This window comes from Stomoxys calcitrans, chromosome 5 (assembly GCF_963082655.1).
Source record: "Stomoxys calcitrans chromosome 5, idStoCalc2.1, whole genome shotgun sequence".
In the NCBI taxonomy this organism is placed as follows: Eukaryota; Metazoa; Arthropoda; class Insecta; order Diptera; family Muscidae; genus Stomoxys; species Stomoxys calcitrans.
This window is the reverse complement of record NC_081556.1, coordinates 156,921,026-156,943,289: the sequence shown is the minus strand read 5'-3', so window position 1 is coordinate 156,943,289 and position 22,264 is coordinate 156,921,026. Positions and strand designations below refer to the sequence as shown.

Here is a 22,264-nt window from a genome sequence, read left to right as displayed (position 1 = left end):
GCATGGTGAAAAAGTCCTTTGCCGGTTGTTTTAATGATTTGTTTTTGTTTTGATTGTAGCCATCGGAACCCCTGCTTTTTTTGCAACATAAACAAAAGGAAAACAGTGTTGCCAAGCCAATTTGTTCGTTCGTCGGTTTGTTTGTTTGTTCTGTATAGACTAAAAACGACTAAACGGATTACCTTGAAATTTTCACGGATTCTGTAGGTTGGTCGGGAAGGAAACAAAGGCTATATAATTTTTTGATATCGGGAGGGGGGCGGATCCTCCCCCTTAACCCAAACGTGCTACGCAAAAATAAAATTGGACCGATCGGGACAATAGGGTATTCAAATGAAAGGTATTGAAGAGTAGAGTACTAATTTCATAATAAAAGTTGGGTCCATGAAGATGGGGCGCCGCCCAGCCCCAAAACCCCATAAAATAGGTTTATTTGACGATCATGACAATATGGGGCTTAAATGAAAGGTATTCGGGAGAAGATTACGAACATGGTCAGGAAGTAGGTATAGGCTTTATAATTTATTGATAACGGAAGGGGGCGGACTCTCCCCTTTACCCTAAAAGTACTACCCAAAAATAAAAGTGAACCGATCGGGACAATATGGGATTCAAATGAAAGGTATTCAGGAGTTGAGTACGAATTTCATAGTAAAAGTTGGATCCAACCACCTGGGAGGCCGCCCCAGCCCCAAAACCAGTTTAAATAGGTTTATTTGACGATCATGACAATATGGGACTCAAATGAAAGGTATTCGGGAGTAGATTATGAATATGGTCAGGAAGAAGGAATATGCTTTATAATTTATTTAAAATTGGAAGGGGCGGACCGTCCACCGTTACCCTAAAAACACCACCCAAAATCAAAAGTGGACCGATAGGGACAATATGGGAATCAAATGAAAAGTATGCGGGAGTAGATAACGAATCTGGCATACAAATTCATGTCGGAGTACAAATTAGCCAAAATATCCATATGGGACTCGGTTTGTTTGTTCCGTATAGACTGAAAAACGGCAGAACCGATTTTCTTGAAATTTTCGCTTATTGTGTAGGTTGGTCTGGAAGGAAACATAGGCTATAAAATTTGTCGGTATCGAAGGGGGGACGGACCCTCCCCCTTTTACCAAAAACGCAACCCAAAATCAAAAGTGGACCGACCGGGACAATATAGGTATCAAATGAAAGGTATTGGAGAGTAGAATAAGAATTGGGTCGCCCCAACCTCAAAACTCCCCCAAACAAACATATTGGACGTTCATTTCAATATGGTACCAAAGAACCGATCGCCCCTGGAACAGGGTGGCCTTGCCTTGTCATATCGAGCATCATAGGCACACAGTATTTATGCAATACCCGGTGCCGCCCGGCCTCTCACTGAGACTCTCCGCTCGATAAGGCTGATTGTCCGCAACTGCAATTGCAGCTACTCCGCATGAAGCATACCACTATCCGCGCGCCAGGTAGCTCGCAGCTAAGCTTCTCATGATAACAATGAACACCACAGAGATCGGAGCTCAAAGTTCAGGCCTGTATGCTGCTCATAGTTATCCTGTGCCGGGATAGAAATTCGTAAGAAGGAATATTTGAATTTTGTTTTAAGTGATGAATTTTTATTTCTATACATTGATTTCAACTTTTATTAAATTAAAATATTTTTATTAAAAAATATGGTACGTTTTGTGATCTAGTATAACCTCTGAAACACAGTGGAAAAAATTGCCAAAATATTGAAACAAGAAACCGCCCATTTTTGCAGCGCCGCAACAGTGGCTTAATAATAACAAAAATTTGCACAGTGAGCAAGAGAGAGAGAGAGAGAGAGAGAGTAAATAACAAAAAATAACTCTGAGTGTGAGAGGGTGTATAGTGCGCATGTGACCCCCTGAACTTATGAAAAGTGTCTCTTGTATGCATGGTGAGTGCTGGTTAGCAAGAATGATATCCTTTTTAAGTCCTGGATATGCATGGCATAGTGTATTTGTGTCAGTCAGTCTTTCTTGAAACTCTAAAGCTAACGGTTGTGGTCTGGCGGCGAGCGAAACAGGCGAATACAAAAGCTTTCGTGGCTATACCGTTAACGGATTTTATTTCTAAATCTCTCGCGCGCGTTCGTGTTACGTGCATTCATCTCAACTGCTCTCACTTGTGTTATTTTGTTTTTTTTTTACGTTAATCCAAAACTGCAACAACAACAACAACAAAACTATTTGAAATTGCAATAACAAAAATAAAGAAAAACAAGAAATCAAAAAACTTTCTTCCGAACACACTTACACTCCACTCCACTATCGGCTGACTCCATCTAAACTTTGACTTCAAGCTAAAAGAAAATTTTCTAATTTCCGGTACAAGCTTTGCTCACTGTGCTATACATTCTCGTGGTGCTTAGAACTATGACAAAAAACTAATATTTGATTGCAAGTTTAAATCAGTGCTAATGTTCTAAAGCCTTAACCCAAAAGGCACATTGAGGTATAGATTCATAATTTGCCATTCTTGCATGCATGGCAAAGCTTCAAAGGTTGCCCTTTTGTTTTCATCTATCCTTGTCATCATCGTCCTTTTGTTAGACTCTGGAGTATGTGTGCAAGAATTTTCCTTACCATCCACCCATCCTATTGATGAAGTGTATTAGTCCCTCTATTGTTTGGAGGGCTTTGCTTTGGTGCGTCTGAGTCGGAATTGAAAATTCATCATGGGATCGGATTAATAGAAAAATTCACTTTGTCATTTGCTGATTGCTTTGTAAACGCAGAGAGAATGAGCAACGGCAACGGCAACCTGCATCATGTCTTTGTCATCATTTGATTCAGTTGATTATGAAGCATGTACTATGTGTGTCCAACACCCCAACTACTTTCTCCTTCCCTCTGTTACACCTTAATTCCCTCTCCCATCATGGTTGCAGATGTAACGGTAACATTCATTACCGTGTGAAAATCCTTTTTGATCCCTACATGACATCCTGTTTCAGTGCATGAGTGTCTTTATTTATTTCGTACGTGTCGCCGTGTGGGTATTAATGTCTATATATGTGTGTGTGTTTGTGTGTCTAAGAGCAAAAAATGAAAAAAAAAATATCTTTTTCTTTACATCATTTAGAGCACAACAAATTTACAAAAAGTAAAGAGCAATGACAAAAACAAGATGAACAACGACAGAAATTAATGAACGCAAAGTTACTAAATTGTCAAAGGCGTTTAGTGCCCTCCTAATAACGTCCTCTAAAGTCTTCGGGGAGCATATGAAACAAAAAAGCAACAACAACAAAATAAAACCAACTCATTAAAGTGTCATAAAATCCGAGTTCAATCATTATTATCCTTGTGTGGTGGCAAAGCAACAGCGTTCAAAACTTTGATGAACTTTTTCATTGAACGTGTTTTTGTCGACAAATTGTCTGTGTCAAACAGTGAATGATTCTATGTGAGTGTGTGTGCGTATGTATGTATATTCGGCATATCCTTTGGTGTTTGTATGGTAGATAAAAAGGATTACTACAGCCAAAACGAATAGCCTTAAAGCATGGAATTATAATTAAGCAAGAAAAGAAAACGTTAAAGAAAAAGTTTGCCCACAACTCACCGCAAGCATCCATCCCTATTCGCCATTCTGCATCATCCCACTCGCAAACGAAACGAAACAAATCAATTAAAATTAATTTCAAAGAAGCCTCAAAGAAAAGGCAAAGTCCTTTGCCAAGAAAAGTGAGAAAAAGTATCAAATTTACATAAAACGTCCTTCAAGTCCCAGCACACAAGAACGCCACGCACAGGCCAGTGCCAGACACTTTGGAACAAGGGAAAAACTAACTGGATACAATTACAACACTAAGGCTGATTGCTGTCTGCGACACAGCCCGAGGAAATGTGACCGCATTAAGCTGCTTACATCGAACCAAGTGATAAGTAAGGATTTTGAAAATTTTCTCCCATACTCACATACATTTACACCTTGAAACTGAACTAAGCAATGGCCGATATCAGGTGATGTCTGGCCTAAGGTAAGGCTTTTTGAAGAGGCCTGTTAAAGGGGGGATTTTGGACACAGAAAATTCTTTATTTATATTTAAAGGAGGATTTATTAAAAATTTGCAATGTAATTGTTATACCCTCCACCATAGGATGGGGGTATACTAATTTCGTCGTTCTGTTGGTAACACCTCGAAATAGGCTTCTCAGACCCCATAAAGTATATATATTCTTCATCGCCATGTCTTTTTAAGTTGATCTAGCTAGTCCGTCCGTCTGTCGAAAGCACGCCAAATTTCGAAGGAGTAAAGCTAGACGCTTGAAATTTTGCACATATACTTTTTATAAGTGTAGGTCGGTTGGGATTGTAAATGGGCCAAATCGGCCCATGTTTTGATATAGCTGCCATATAAACCGATCTTGGGTCTTGACTTCTTGAGCCTCTAGAGGGCCCAATTCTCATCCGATTTGGTAGAAATTTTGTACAACAGCTTCCCTCATGACTTTCAACATACATGTCAATATATGCTCTGAATCGATCAATAGCTTGATACAGCTCCCATATAAACCGATCTCCCGATTTTGCTTCTTGAGCCCCTACAAGGCGCAATTCTTATCCTGCGAATGAACTGAAATATTACACAATGACTTCTACAATGTTCTGCAATTCTCATCAGATTTGACTGAAAATTTGCAAATGGTGTTGTGGTATCACTTCCAACAACTGTGCTAAGTATGGCTCAAATCGGTCCCTGTTTCGATATAGCTGACATATAAACCGATATTGGGTCTTGACTTCTTGAGCCTCTAGAGGGCGCAATTCTCGTCCGATTTGGCTGAAATTTTGCTTTATGAGTTATTTTGTGACTTTCAATAACTGTGCTTAGTATGGCGCAAATCGGTATATAACTTGATATAGCTGCCATATAAATCGATCTAGGATCTTGACTTCTTGAGCCTCTAGAGGGCGCTATTCTCATATAAACCGATCTGAGGTCTTGAATTCATGAGCCTCTAGAGGGCGCAATTCTCGTCCGATTTGTAAATCAAAAGACAAGAAGACAAATATCATGGCATTGGGGAAAGTTGAACCATTTTTTGTTCGGAACAAACGGCTGCAGTATGAACCATCTAAAAACTCTGGAGTAATAGATGCAACAAAGATACTTTGATTGTTGACCTAAACAGATTATCACCACTGACTGCAACGAAGTGATACTTACATTGCTTTTTATACCCACCACCGTAGGGTAGGGGGTATTTCGGATCGTCGTAAAAATCTAAGACGATTTAACGATATCCGTGTGTCTGTCTGTCCGAATGTTGTAATCACTCTACACCAATTTATCACTCTACTTACAATTTATTTACGCACGACTCACGAGAAAATCGGAGTACTCAGGAGAAAATTACGACTCATGAGGCACTCACCATTCACGACTCATGAGCACTCGCGACTCACGGCTCAAGGAAGGCTCACAGGCTCACAGTTAAACAAATATTTTTCCATGAAGCGAATAATAATTTGTATACCCTACACCACCACTGTGGTACTCGGTATTATATCAAGCATTTGTTTGTAGCACCCAGAAGGAAAAGAGGTAGACCCATTGGTTAGTATACCGATCGACTCAGAATCGCATTTTGCCATCGCCTTAAGTCTCATAGCCGCAGTGGCTGCCTCACACTTAATGTGTATGTCAATGGGGCGGATATCTAGAATAGTCTCCAGAGCCCGCTTATGCCAAAACAACATGTTCTCTGAACTTGTTGCATGGTGCTAACGTTGCACCTTTTCTCCATTGTAGTCCACAAATCTACTGAGGCGTAAGTATTGGTCTTATCACGCTTCTGTAGAGCCAGTGGACTTTCCAGGCCCCATTTCAAGCCTACATAGTGCCCAACATCTGTAAGCCTTCACAGTATGCTCCGTAGTTGACACTTTCAATTAAATTTCTTGTCCAAGATCACTCCAAAATTTTTGAACTTGTCAGATATCGAAATCTCTTCTCTTGAGAACATGTGGTGCGTCAAATTGCCCCACTTTCGTCTTCCTCGTGAACTGTCATATATCAGTCTCCTCTGGGTAATATTGAGACCCCTGGGTTTAGCCCAGTCATATGCCATATGCAAGACCCTTTCGACCTTTCTGCATAGCTGGTTTCGGTCCTTACCCCATTTCTAGCCTACATAGTGCCCAACATCTGTGAGCCTTCTCAGTATGCCTCTGAATGTGACACTTTCAATTAAGTTTACTATCCAAGATCACTCCTAAATTTTTGAACTTGTCAGATATCCAAATCATTCTCTTGATTAAATGTGGTACGTCAAATTGTCCCACCTTCGTCTTCCTCATGAACTGTCATATATCAATCTTCCGTGGGTTAACATTGAGACCCCTGGGTCTAGCCCAGTCATATGCCATATGCAAGACCCTTTCGGCCCTTCTGCATAGCTGGTTTGGATACTTACCCCTTAGAAGTATTGTGAAATCATCTGCGTATCAGACAGGATCAAATCCCCCCTTAGTCAGCATTCTGAATAGGCCATTTATGGTGGTCTCCCGTAGGAGTGGCGATAAAATGCCCCTCTGTGGCTTGCCATGTGCCACTTTCTCCCGCAATTTATTCACTTGTTTCTCAGGCTATGGTTTATCCAGTCTCTAAGGACCCGGTCCACTCGGTACTGATCTAAGGGTTGGATCAATGTGTTGGTCCGCACATTATTAAACGCCCCCTCGATGTCAATGCAAACCGCCAATGCGTACGTCTTGACATCGAAGGATTCTTCTATTTTATGCACAACCTCGTGCAGGGCTGTCTCCACCGACCTTCCCATAGGCATAGGCATGCTTTTTGTATTTGAGCAGTTCGCTGGGTGACCTACTATTTATCATGGTGTCCACAATACCTTCCATGGTTTTGAATAGAAAGGTCGCAAGGCTTATAGATCTGTAGGCCTTTGGTGTCGCATAACTTGCCTTGCCGTGTTTGGGTATAAATACCTCCCTTCCCTCTTGCCAGGCTTTCGGAGTATGGGCAAGTCTTAGGAGCGCTGTGAAAATACAGGCCAGATGGAGCGCCAGATAGCGCCTCCTTCTGTGCTAACGGCGAAAATATTCCATCAGGTCCGGGTGACTTAAATGGTTTGAAGCTCCTCAAGGCTTCCTTGAACATAAATTCCATAAGCCTCCGCTCAATCTCGTTATTCCAAAATTCCGGTGTCGCCGTGAGTCCCGCCGTATCCTATGGATAATGAGATTTCATCCAAAGCCTCAACGTGTCCTTCGTTGTCTCTGCTCTCACTCCCATGCCGTCTACTAACGTTTCAGTTTGGACATGTGTTTTTGAGAGAAACTTTTCATCTAGGCGGCGTCAATGTTTAGCTCCATGATAGGGAACCTCCTCTTTGATGGGGAGCCCGAATAGCGAACATCATTTACTTCAGTCTTAATTCGAAATCATTTTATGTCTTTGGCCGGAACAGATGTCTTACTCATTGTGACTCCTTAGACAGAGAGAACATTGAGATAAACTAAAGGTGCCACTCTATAGGTGTAACTTTCTTCTACATGGTTATTAAATTTGAGCAGATATTCTCTGCTCTTCATATCAAACCTATTTTACTGACTATATCATTTCTTAAGTTACCCATCTGATATCTTCCTGAAGTTTATAATCAATGTTTTTTTTTTTATGGAGTAGCTGAAGCATTACTCGCAGCTTCATGTTGCATGTTGTAATGCCTATTTTCTCTTAGCCTTTGCAATGAAAGGCCTTGGAGATTACGCCACTGTCGATAATACTGTAATACACACTAATAAACCCACAAACAATACATTCTTGGATTACTGCCACCACCTCTAACCAACACCCCTGCCTACCTTCTGAAAAAAAGAAATACTTTTGAAGTTTTCTTCTTTGGTCTGTGAGAGTGTGTGTATGTGTGTGGGTGGGTTTTTTTTGCTATTTTGTTTTGCCCAATGCCAACATACTTAACACAGATTCAATTACATATCCTTTACAACATTTGACACCTTTTCTGTGTTTAACACTCATTCGCAGGCCCACACACACACACACACAAAGACACATGCACTCGCATAACATATATCACCCATAAACACCCATCTGTATCACCTATCAGTTGATTTAGTCAATCTAATACCCTTGTAGAGCGAGAGCATACCTTGTGCTGTGGACATTGTATTTCATTTTCGTTTTCAGTTTCGATTTTCATGGCGAGCTTTCCACTGGCAAACTCACTCACTTTCTTTAAAATCCTTACTCAGTGACGGCTGCTATTAATAATGAAATGGAATCCTTTTTACACAAAAGGAAACCTCAGCCAAACGTATAAAGGCACACACTTAAACTGAAACGCGCCCACACACACACACACACACACACACATCTAATCATTGCTAAGGGCGAGAGGTAGCATGTAGAGTGAGATTGAGTTTAGTTTTCCTTTATGTGATAAAGGCTTCCCAGAAACCTTCTTTGGTTGTCTATTAATTGAAAATGTATTGTCATAGTTTGTTTTTATAGTGGTTTTACCTACAACTCCTCCACTTCGTCTCCCCATTCCATCGAACCTGGGTCATCCTTTGGCAAAAGGAGGATGCTGAATGTTTGTAAAGCACCATAATAAGTTTGCTTAGGCCTTTGTTGACACCCATGCACACACACACACACATTGAGCTGAAGTGTTGTAGAGAAGGGCTAAGATTGTCTTAATGTTCACACATCCATCTCCCCATGGAATGTGATTCCAATATCATCCCCCGCCCAGCTCCCTATTATATACTAAGCCCTTGCTATTGATGATGATTATTACGGGCTATTTCTGGGGGATATGGACTATTTATCAGTATTCCAAGGATATTTTCTTAAAATCCTCCCCCCCCCACCCACACGCGAGTATTCTTCTTTCCTCCTCGTCACCATCAAATCTCTATTAAAATTTTTAAGCCTCAAGGAGGGGACAAAAGTCGATTTAGTTTGAACATAAATTATCATTCATCAATTTTCCCAATGTCCTTCAAAAGGAAAAAGAAGAATTCCAAAATCCTCATCATAGTGTAGCCAAAATTCACCTTTCAACTTCCATATATGCCTTAACGTTTGTAGTCTATGGACTGTGGCAAATTAGAATGACCTTCCTTTAAGGATATGCCAAGAGAGAAATCGTTTAATTTATGCGTGTGTGTGTGTGTGTGTAAGTCTATGTTATCTAAGAACAAAACATGCATAGCCATTTTCATCTTTAATTTAATGTGTCGTAAGCCAAATTGAAACGGAAATTAAATCTCACTTTAAGAACTCTCCGAAAATATTTTCATATGAAAATAACAATGAAAAAAGAAAAATAAGAATAAATTCTTGGAAGAAGAAAAAAAATCTGCATTATATTGAATACAATATTGCAGGAATTATAAGCACTTGTTATTATGTGGGGGGAGGGGAGGGGAAAGAAGTAAGTATTGAATGTTTCACGAAACGAAACGTGAAAGAAAAATGAATTTGAAAAGAAAAAAATAGGCATTAAGCAAAAATTGAAAACAATATCAGTAATACCGGGCCGAATCTTAGATACCCTCTTCCAAGAAATGTGTATAACGTTGGTTAGCATGGCTACCCATGACATTGAACGCCTACGGTGGAATCTTGAAGAAATATATACAACAATTTTAAGCGCTGTCATCCCCGACTAATACCGGCGGTTGTCAAAATCGTAATATACGACAGATCCAAAGAAGTTTTCTCCATGGGTCGTAAATTAAACTCGACGAAATCGGAACCAATTTTATCTCTAAGTTGGTCTCACATCCATGATTTAATGGGAAGGTTAGGCTAGGTTTAAGTTGTAGTCTGCCATCCGACTCACTGAGACGTTTTCGTCCAGTGTGATACCACAGAAGAAGGAAGATGGCTACCGTTGAACCATCCAGATCGCTTTAAAAAGCCCAATAACTTGGGAATGTTCACATCAGACAGGTTCTCAAAGAAATGAGAACCTAAAGTGAAACTCCTTCTAACTGCTAGTGCGGGATACACACACAGAAGGTGTTCTATAGTCTCTTTTTCTTCGATGTCCTAACAGCTTCCGTCTGTCAGCATGTTTTCCTAATAGACCCTGTGCCCTGTCATGACGGACACAATGACTGAGACATCTGTTTTTGCCAATGACATCAATGAAATGAGAACCTAAAGTGGAACTCGTTCTTACTGCTAGTGCGAGACACACACACACAGAAGATGTCCTATAGTCTCTTCTTCTTCGTTCTCACAGCCTCCTCACAGCTACTGCAAAAGTCCTTGCTGGCAACCTTTAGTCTGTCAGCATGTTGTCCGATTAGACCCTGTGCCCTGTCATGACGGACTGAGACATCTGCTCAAGCCAATGACAGCAAAGCAGTAGACCTCTTCAAGTCTAGATTAGGCCACATAGTTTTGGAATGCTCACAGCCCCCACTTTGTCACCATCTATCATGCGTTGTCCTTCAGGCCTAGTTCTTAAAGACTTAGCTTACATGTTGCTAGAGGGATAACCACATACTCCAGTATCCCTGGAATGTGAAGGGTAGTTCCTAGTATCGCAAGCTCATCCACTTTACAATTCCCTATGATATCTCTGTAGCCCGGCACCCAGAACAATTGAATTTTGAACTGTTCAGCCAACTCGTTGAGAGATCTGCGACACTCAAGGGCGGTTTTTGTGTTGAGAAATACGTTCTCCAGGGATTTAGTGGCTGCCTGGCTGTCTGAGAAGATATTTATGCCAATCGTCGCCATTCCACCACTTCCTTAATTGCAAGGATCTTCGCTTGATACACACTGCAGTGGTCGGGTAACCTTTTCCATATGACCAGTTTTGGATCTTTAGAGTACACCCCAAAGCCCACCTGGTCGTTTAGTTTGGAACCATACGTATAGAAGTCTATGTAACTTCTATTACCAGGGATATCGTAGTTCCAATCGGTTCTATCTGCTATAGTGGTACAGTAATTTTTATCAAAAAGCGGCTCAGGTAGGGTGTAATCCACACTGGATATTGTGGCTACCCAAATTGCTGCGACCACTGCCGTAAGGTTAAGGGAGATTTCTCATTGGTCATGTGACGGCTACGGACATTGTGTTATATTTGATACAACATCCGATGTTCCAGGCCGTGTGGATTATACCCTACCTCGAACATCGGTTGTTGTATCAGGTATAGATCTATCTATAGATCTATCTATACTTGATACAACATCGGACATCTATCTATAGAACTATCTATACTACAATAGATACAAAATCCGATGTTCAAGGTAGGATATAATCCACACTGCTTGGAACATAGGATATTGCAGCAAGGATAACACAGTGTCCGTAGCCGCCACATGACCAATAAAAAAGCTCCCTTCACCTCACGGCAGTGGTCGCTGCAATTTGGGTAGCCACAATGTGCAGAGTCATAAGATGTAGCTCTTAAATTCAGTGCATCAGATGTTGTCGTCCTCAGTGCGGCTGTGTGGCACAAACAAGCCAAGGTCTGACAACTGCCGTATATACCCAATGCATGACAAGCGGTCTAAACCCCAAACTTTTGCCAATGGCTCTCTTTCAGTTGTATAGGGCAAGAATGGCCTTTCTTGCCCTTTCGAAAATGTTTGACTTGAAGCTCAGTTTCTTCTTCAGCAAAACACCCAAGGTATTTTGCACATTCTGTAAATGGAACATTCTTTTCACCCAAGGAGACAAGTTCCACAGTAGGTAACTTGTATCTTCTGTTGAAAAGAACTACCAGTGTTTTGCGCGGATTTATACCTAGCCCACATTGCTGTTGCACGTAGAGCTTCCAGAAGTATATCTCTTAGGGTGCTGGGAAACTTTCCTCTAACAAAGTAGAGTGTTGCTCTGCTGACCCATCTTTTTAGATCCACAGATCCCAAGCCTGCCGTAATGCACTAAGCAAGTTAATAATAAACGTTCTTACGGTAGAGTTGATGCCTAGAAACTCCAACTCCTTCAAGATTGATGTCCGAGTTACGTTATTGAAAACACCTTCAATGTCAAGAAATGCTACCATTGTATATTCCTTGACAGCGAGAGAACCCTCTATATAGCCGACTAGGTCGTGAAGGGCTGCTTCTGTGAATTTGCCTTTACTTGATGCATGCTGCTGCCGGGACAGGCGATCTCCAGGGATCTTTGCCCTAACATATGTTTCTAGCAATCTCAAGAGTCTTCAGCATAAAGGATGACAGACTAATAGGACGAAAATTTTTCGCTTTGGTGTGGTAGGATTTTTCTACTTTCGGAATGAAAATTACCTTCGGGTCCCTCCATACTACAGGTATATAAGCCAGGTAACCAGTCTATCAGACACAGCTTGTAATTCAACCGGTGATACATCATAGGGGCCTGGCGACTTAAAGGAGTCGAAACTTCTTATTGCCCAAAGGATTTTCGCCTCGGACACAATTTCCCTAATAGCTTCCGACCAATGCATACCGGTGACAACCTCTTCTGGCGCACGTTGGAGAATTTCCCAGAAAATGTGTATCAACGAGTAGTTCTAGTGTTTCTTCACTAGACATTGTCCATACATTCTCTGACTTCTGAATATACCCCACCGTAATAGGTCTCGAGTACAGAATCTTCCTTGGCCTAGAAGCCCCACATGTATCCTCCATGGAGCAGCTGAATTCTACTCAGGATTTATTCTGAGCCTTTCTCAGCTCGCCCTTATATTTTCTTAGCTCAGCCTTATAGATGTCCAAATCGTGTGGGGCTCTTGTGGCTTTTGCTCTGTTGGAAGGGTTTTCTGCAGTCCTTCCTTAGACCAACCAGCTCTAGGGTCCACCATGGCGGTCGTTGTTTGCCCCTTGGCCTGGCACTAGGGCATTCTGACTTGGGTTTCATGGGGAAAACTACTCATAAATTGTCATAGATAGACATTGCTGTCCCAGTTTATCAGTACAACCACTTCATCTTTTATCATCTCTGGCTTTGCATGCAAAGGCATATGGGTACAAAGTTAACTTCCACCTTCAGAGGTGGAATAGCTTTTAAACCGTCCACTATTAGCGAGGGTAAAAAAGAATGCGGCACCCTTTTTAAAAAACGAGATTCTTTATTGAATTATTTTCATTTTAGCTGCAGCAAAGTCCATTAGGAAACATTCCATAAAGTAATTTAGGAAATTTTGCTGCCTGCAACCTTACCATGTGGCTTATCTCGGCATTGTCGAGGCTGTCTGTCTGTCTGTCTGTCCAACCCCATTTTTTCCAGCTACATATATGCATGGATCATTGTTAATTATTGTGTGGCAGAAACAAGTGCTCGGACCATCACATGATGTGCTTAGCTCTGCCTGGGTGAGAATGGTGGGAAGATGTCATGGTCTAACACTTACGTTAACCGGCTCGAACATTTGGTTGCTCCTCAAGTTGGCATTGGTGCGGCCACCTACCAGTGTGGACGGCTCTTGGTGCTTGGTGCTGCATTACATTTGGGCCTGTCTACGTCCATATCAGCCAAGTTGATATGCAAATTGTTAAATTCATTTCAAGAGCAGTTTTCAACATTTTCTCATTTTTCTCTCAGCCGGCATGTTCTGATGTTTTTGTTGTTGCCGCTGTCGCTGCCGCTGCCGCTGCTGTTGTTATAATGTAATTTCTTTCTCTTCATCTCATGCACTCACACAAACGCAGCACTTAACCAAGCCATAACCGGCTTTATGGCAGGGGTATGGTGTGGTGTGGTATGGTTTCGCATGGTGTAGTGCTGGTGTAGGAACCTTAGCCGCCTGCTGGTGTTGATCATGACTATGATGCCAATGTAGCAGCCAGCCATGCAGTGTGAGCGGGTGAGCGCAGAGTGTGTGTTAACGGAAATGCTACATTTACTTGTGGTTGTCGTGTGTTTCCAAGCGTATCCTTTGAAGCTTATCAAACAAGAGGAGTTTATACGCTGTCGTTGTTGTTGTTGTTGTTGTTGTTGTAGACTTTGTCGTTCATGTAGCGCAAAAAGGACATGTTAAAATGCTTTAATTAAATTTTATTAAAATGTGTTCAAAAGGACATTTTAAATGCAAAATATATACGTACACCAATGTAAGCAAATAGGAGTACACAGATACACACCTTCACACTTCAGCCCTGCCATGCCATTTCATATTGTTGCCGCACTCTTTTACATATAAATTGAATATGAAACACCAAAAAAAAAGACTTCGCAATGGTTCAGAACAGGTAGAAAAATTATACATTCCTTGTTTATTCGCATGTTGTGAAACATTTTTTTAAGATAATTTAATTTTGTTCGCCGTTGTTGTTGTTTGTTGGGGTTATGTTTGCATAAATTTTTGTTTTGTTTTCCTCCAAGCGAGCGAAAAAGCTTTGCTCACCTAATTCATTTAGAGTCGTGAGGGGGCGCTTATTAACCCTAAATGACAATTTCTGGTTGAAGATACAGTCCCTAAGCGTTGTGTAGAAGCCAACGCAAGTGATAGCACCTCGAAATTAGCCACAAAAGTGAAATAAAAACCCCCATTTAATTGTGGAAACCTGAATATGTGATTAGGTGCTTGAACTAGAGGAAAATTGCCAGTAGGATCTCAAATATTTGCGTTTTTTTTTTTTGGAAAATGAGGAGTCCTCATGACAAGCATTCTTTGTAAAATGTTGACATAGTTTTTGTAAAGTTCGCCAACTTGACTTTTATTTGCATCGTAATAACATGGGATATATAATTCAAATAAAATCCTAAAAGTTAAGAATAATTTAATTTGTGCCTATCTAAGAATTTATTATAACCTCCAACATAGAATGGGGGTATACTAAATTCATCATTCTGTTTGTAACACATCGAAATATTGGTCGAAATATATTTTCATGATTGTCTTGACATTCTAAGTCGATTTAGCCATATCCATCCGCCCGTCGGTCTGTTTTCCTGTCGAAAAATTTTTACAAATACTTCTTATTAGTGCAGCTCGGTTGAAATTGTAAATGGACTATATCGGTCCATGTTTTGATATAGCTGCCATATAATTTGATCCTTGGTCTTGACTTCGTGAGATTCCAGAGGGTGCAATTCTTTTCTTCTATGTCAAGTATGGTCCGAATCGGTTCAAAATTGTTATTGCTGCCATATAAAACGATCTCGTGCTAAATATGATCTGAATCGATCCATAACCTGGCATAGCTCCAATATAAGCCGATATCCCAATTTTATTTCTTAAGCATCTAGAGCGCATAATTTTTTATTCGATTTGCTGAAATATTGTACTGTGCCTTTTTCTACGACCTAACAAATCTGGCAAATATGGTCTGAATTGGTCCATCATACAGCTCCCGATTTTACTTCTTGAGCTTTTATAAGGCGCAATTTTTATCCATTTTGGTTGATATTTCGAATGATCTCCAACATCCAAGCCAAGTATATCCTTTGTATGTCCATACACACTCAACCAAATTAGTTATCCAACAAGTAAAAAGGCGTTAGGTTCAGCCGGGCCGAACTTTGAATACCCGTCACTTCGGGAATATATGTAAACCACCTTTCGTCGAAATCCGGTGAAAAATACATAACTTATATCGCATAGCAGTTATATCGAAATATGTTCAGATTTGGACCAAATACTAACAAGTGCAAATCATTGTTCAATTGTGTATAACAACATATTGGTCTTCTTAGTAGCTGTGTCCAAAAATAAACCGATCTGAACCATATATGACACGGATGTTGAAAAGGCTAACAAAAGACATAGTGTCAAATCTCAGTAAAATCGGGAAAAGTTGTCGAAGAGCCTAATACAATTCACTGTCCCAAATTTCGGCGAAATCGGACAATAAATGCGCCTTTTATGGGCCCAAAACCTTAAATCGGGAGATCGGTCTAAATGGCAGCTATATCCAAATCTGCACCAATTTAAGCCAAATTGAAGAAGAATTTCGAAATGCCCAACATAACACACTGTTCCAAATTTCGACGAAATCGGACAATAAATGCGCCAAATTGACGAAAAATGTCGAAGGGCTCAACACAACCCACTGTTCCAAATTTGGGCGACATCGGACAATAAATGCGTCTTTTATGTGCCCATAACCTTAAATCGAGAGATCGGTCTATATGGCAGCTATATCCAAATCTGGACCGATCTGAGCCAAATTGAGGTAGGATATTAAAAGGCCTAACACAACTCACTGTCCCAAATTTTAGCAAAATCGGATAATAAATGTGGCTTTTATGGGCTAAAGATCCTAAATCTGGCGATCGGTCTATATGGAGGCTATATCGGTCTATATGGGGGCCGATACGGGATGACTATGAGCACCACACAGGCTGGAACTTTGAGCTCCGACTTGTGTGGTGCCCATCGTTATCACGGGAAGCTTAGCTGAAAGCTACCGGGCGCGTCCACAGGTTGCGGATGGTGGAAAGCTCCGTTTTTATGCGGAGTAGCTGCAAATGCGGCCGCGGGCAGTCAGCGAGAGGAGAGTCTCAGTGAGGAGTCAGGTGGCACTGGCTCTTAATTAAATACTGAGTGCCAATGATACTCGAGATGACAAGGCGAGTTATTGGCGCCTTCAAATAACCAATGGCCAACATCAGCGTCTGTTCGCAGATTAGGGGCGGCTGGGGGCGAGCGTCGGATCTTGGAGCAAGCGGCTCGCCACAACAACAAAGGGATACATGCAATCCCACAAACCCATGCGGTTGGGGATCTGGGCCAGTAACCCGCCTCCGGAAAACATAGAACTACTATGAAAAACAAAGGAATAGTAAAAACGGAACCCCCCAACTTTGACGACCCATGCAAACGAAAAAAGGACCTTTCCACTTCCTTCTTCAATTAGGCTCAGATCGGTTCAGGTTTGGATATAGCCGCCATTTAGACCGATCTCTCGATTTAAGGTTTTTTGCCCCTAAAATGCGCATTTATTTACCGATATCGCCAAAATTGAGGAAAGTGATTTAAGTTAAGCCCCTCGACATACTTTTGCAACATGGCAAAGATCGGTCCAGATTTGAATATAGCTGACTTATAGACCGATCTCTCGATTTAAGGTTTTCGGTCCATAAAAGGCGCTTTTATTGTCCGATGTCGCCGAAATTTGGGACAGTGAGTTGTGTGAGGCACTTCGACATTTTTCTGAAACTTGGCCTATATCGGTTCATATTTGGATATAGCTGCCATTTGGACCGATCTCTCGATGCAAGGTTTTGGGCCCATAAAAGGCGAATTTATTGTCCGATTTCATCGAAATTTGGGACAGAGGGTTGTGTTAGGCTCTTCGACATTTTCCAGAAATTTGGCTCATATCGGTCCACATGTGGATATAGCTGTCATATAGACCGATCTCTCAATTTAAAGTTTTGGGTCCATAAAAGGCGCATTTAATGTCCGATTTTGTCGAAATTTGACACAGTGACTTAAGTTAGGCTTCTCGACATCCGTGTCGTATATGGTTCAGATTTGTTTATTTTTAGATATAGCTACTAAAAAGACCAATATTTTGTTATACACAATCGGAACATATTTCGATATAGCTGCCATGGGGTATAAGGTATGCATTTTTCACCGGATTTTGGCGAAAGGTGGTTTACATATATACCGGAGGTGGTGGGTATCTAAAGTTCAGCCCGGCAGAACTTGACGCCTTTTTACTTTTTTTTTATGATGTGCATTTGGTTGCTTCTAAACAATATGAAGAGCTGCCAATAAAACAAATGTCATGAAACTTAAAATTCCAAGATTTACTTGATTAGTAATCTGGAAATCTATAAGTCCATCGTGGGAGTTACAATACCTACCTTCGCTTAAGGTACAATACCTTCAAGGGAATTTGGGGAATCTTTAAAACTCAAGACAGGTAGCTGAGCTGATGGTCGAGGCCAAGTATATCCCATCGAATGCAAGAGTATCAAAAAAACATTTCCCTGTAATGGCCTCCTGCTGACTAGTCTTTTGGTCTTATTTTCTGTCCTCAGAGTTCGCCAATTAGATCTCTTTAAAAAACTTTCCCAACAATCGTTTTATTGATTTGCTCTAAAAGATTTCAGTTTTATGTGTGCTTTTTGCAGCTATTAAACCATCACACTGAGTCATCTCTGTAAATGGCTCTCACATTTGTCAAGCGATGCGGGAAATATTCATGTCTGTTGCTTCCATTTATTGAACAATTCATCTGAATGTTGGAGCCTGGTTCCGTTGTCCTTGTGGTTTTCCCCCAAACGCATTATTGACTCATTAAAATTCCCAATGAAAAATAAATATCGTCCATTTTTATGTACCATCATTAAAATGCCTCATGGGGATAAATGCCCTTTCAAATGTATGGCAATGGCAAAGCGTTGACCAAGAATCTCCATTTTTATGAAGCAAAATTGATTTTTTATTGAGGGAGATGTCGTTAAACGCTTGGACAAGTTTTAAGTAACTTTGTGTGCAATTTGTCAATAAATTCTAATGGTTTTATTAGCTTTCAAGAATATAAATTTCAAAGCCATTGGAAGTGGTCCCATTCGAGGCAAAGCAAGGCCACATCATAACATCTTGGACAGCATTCCCTACACCGCCCACCGAACGCCCTTCTTATTAAAAAGGGCCAAGAGAAGAGGGGAAACCGTTAACAATATCGTTAATATTGTGAATTTCCAAGGAATTTAGTCATCGCCATCCATGGTCATAATTTACATAAGGAAACAAAGAGAGTTAAGGGAGAGTGAAAGTGAGAGTGGGGGGGGGGGGCAAACAGATGGACAAACGGACTTAACAAAAATAAAAGGACACCCAACTCCCCTCCTCACCGTTCAACCCCTCTCCCCACCCATAAAAAACATTCAATCGGTACTTTAGTAAATCATTTGTTTTGGTGGTGGTTGTGATGGTGGCAGTGTTTGTTGTTTTTGTCATACCTTCTTCGAAGTGCGCGTATAGGTGTGTGTGTGTCTATCGTTACATTTTGTTTGTTTTCATTTTTATGAGTTCCCTAGAAAGAAAGCCCAGCTAAAGTAACGAAATTGGCGAAAGTAAACAGCTGATGTTTCAGTTCACATCACATTGAAGGCAACAGCAGAACACCCACCAAACCACCCCCATTCGCATTACCCACCTTTTTGTCGTGGCTTAAAAAATAAGGGCCACTTCTTTCACTTCCTGGCATGTTAGACAACTGTTAACAGGCCGGCCAATGCAATTTCCTATGTTCTTGGAGGAAGCTTGTACTGCTTGTTATCCCGTAATGGGTGGTGTGTGTCTGTGTGAGTGAGTGTGGGTGTTTATGAGTTACATGCCGCTTGTTTGAAGTCTCTATTAATTTGGCTAAAAGCACTTCTATACATGCAGACAGACGTTTTGTGCAAGGACTCCCACACGTTGTTTGTGTTTTTAGCGTTGCCATAAAAACAATTCACCCCCGGCCAAAGCTAGTCGGAGAAAAAAAGGACAATGCAGGCAGTCCAAGTCGTTGGGCCATAACACTGAACTTATTCAATGAACTTTTCACTTCACTTTCCAAGCAGTAAAGTTGCAAAGAGCGCATTGCCTTTTGGTAAGGCATTCCTTGGACTCGTTTGTGGGGGGCTTTATTGCCTTGGTCCTAACCAACAACAACAACAACGACAATAGCCAAAATAACAATGAATTAATGTCTTTTAAAAGCCAAAAGAAAACATTAACACATTGCACACAGGGCAAACGCTCACCCCCATCAAAGGGCCTCCTGGCAAATGACTCATAACTGTCACCACGTTCGACTCTGAATTGGTTTTTTATCATTATGGCATAGATGCATACCATCTGATAAGTACCACACGTAGGACAATTCTCCAATGTGTCTTGGGATGGCCAGGCATACGGACAAAGGGACGGACGGAAGGAAGTCCTCCACCACTGCCTGGCTAAAAATTCAAATTCAAATAATCCCTGATGATGACAGTCGCTAGGCACTGTTTTTTTTTTTTTTCTTTTATCGAATGGAACAAAAATGAGAAATGGGGAAAAAAGGAAAGCAGCAAAGCATTTGGAAAATAAAAGGAAAATTTTCAAATCAAAATTTATAACTATGGTACATATGCATCGTTTAGACAACCATACCAGGTCCCGCACCAGCACTCCTCGCCTTCGCCACTCGCATGAACAAAACATTTTAATAATGCTAAACGTAAATCAAATTTTATGGCCCATTGTGTCACACATATCTTTTTTTGTCCCCCCTCCCCCGCCCAACAATTGCCAATATCACTGCCATAGCACTCCTGCAACTGAGTGCCGGGCAAATCCAACTCCAACTTTTGGCTCCTCCAAAGCCAACGCCAATACACAAAACCCAACTGTCAACGCAGCCACAATAAGTTTAACCAGATCACACAAAAGACCATTTGCCCTTACATGGCTACAATATATGAAGGGAGACACTCACACACACACCCACACACACACACACATTTCAAAAATAAGCTAAGCACCACAATACACCTTAAGCATTCCATTGCAAGCGAATTTACGAACTTGATAGGAATGTCCTTTGGGGAATTTGCAGTTTGCGAGTACATGAAATACCCAAAAGCATTAGAATTTGAAATGCAATCTCAGGGTATCAGGAAAAAGGTATAGAGTTGAAAACGCTAGATATCTGAGATACAAATTTGCTGTAGCCAATGTTTCGGCAGCAAAGTAAATTGAGTAAACAAGTCGACTAGGACAGTTTAATGTTAAACTAGTAAGGAAGACCAAAAGTCGGACGGTGCCGACTGTATAATACCCTACACCTACCATATAAGCACAATGAGGGACCTAATCCAATTCCGAAACTATTTTGATGGACCTCGCCGAGCAAATATGTTCAATCTGTAAAAACTAAGGTTGACTAATGACAACATTATGGTAAATAACCCAAAATCTGACGAACGTTTATATGGGAGCTAGATCTAGTTCTGAATTGATTCCGAGCAAACTTCTCAGATAGTGTGGTAGTCGTCGAGGAAAGCGTTGTAGAAAATTTTGGCAAGTTTGGTCAATAAATACGCTTGCTGTGGCTCATAAAGTGAAAATCGGGCTACATACATATGTGACAGCAATGTCTAAATCTGGGCCGATTTCTATAAAATTCACCAGTAGTATTTAGGGTCATAAGAAAATCCATCCTGCAAAATTTCTACAGAATGGGTTAACAAATGATCACTTTTTTGCAATATTTTTCAAAATCAGACGAACATATATATGAGAGCTATATCTAAATCTGAACCGATTTCGAGCAAACTCATCAGATACTGTGGCAGTCGTTGAGGAAAGCGTTTTGCAAAATTTTAGCAAGATGTGTCAATAAATGCGCCTGCTGTGACTCTAGAAGTTAAAATCGGGCGATATATATATATGAGAGCTATATCTAAATCTGAACCGATTTCCATAAAATTCACCAGTAATATTGAGAGTCAAGAGAAAAATCCCTCCCGCCGAATTTGGAGAAAATCGGTTAACAAAAGACCATTTTATTGCAATATTACTGGAAATCGGGCTAATATATATATATATATATATATATATATATATATATATATATATATATATATATATATATATATATATATATATATATATATATATATATATATATATATATATATATATATATATATATATATATATATGGGAGCTATATCTAAATCTGAACCGATTTTGACCAAACTCTATGTATATTGTGGTAGTCATGGAATAAAGCGTTTTGCAAAATTTTGGCAAGATGGGTCAATAAATGCGCTTGCTGTGACTCTAGAAGTTAAAATCGGGCTATATATACATATGAGAGCTATATCTAAATCTGCACCGATTTCTATGTAATTCACCTGTAATGTTGACAGTCGTAAACAAATCATTCCTGCCAAATTTCGTGAGAATCGGTTAACCAATGACGATTTTATTGCATTATTACTGAAAATCGGACGAACATATATATGGGAGCTATATCCCGATCTGAAACGATTTTTTTCAGTTTCAATAGACTTCGTCTCTAGACCGAAAAACATGCCTGTACCGAATTTGAAGACGATCGGATGAAAAACTGATGAAAACGGACGGAAAGACAGACAGTCATAGCTAAATCGAATCAGAAAGTGATTCTGAGTCGATCGGTATACTTATCAATGGATCTATCTCTTTTCCTTTTGGGTGTTTCAAACTAATTCACTAGGTTATAACACCCTGTACCACAGTAGTGGTGTAGGGTATAAAAATGCAACAGAATCTATGTAGCCTATCTTATTGTTATCTTTTTACTTCAAACAAAGTTGAAT

The 22,264-nt window shown here is 40.5% G+C and overlaps 1 protein-coding gene across 2 annotated transcripts in view; it reads left to right on the top strand.

Moving 5' to 3' along the window:
* Window positions 1–3,417: 3,417 nt before the first annotated feature.
* The window catches only part of LOC106081947 (tyrosine-protein kinase Dnt), a 220,982-nt gene continuing 202,135 nt past the window's right edge, over window positions 3,418–22,264 (top strand). For both annotated transcript variants that reach the window (XM_013244225.2, XM_013244224.2), the window contains exon 1: window positions 3,418–3,911. The gene's annotated coding sequence lies outside the window, so the exon portion shown is untranslated. The remainder of the gene's footprint in view (window positions 3,912–22,264) is intronic.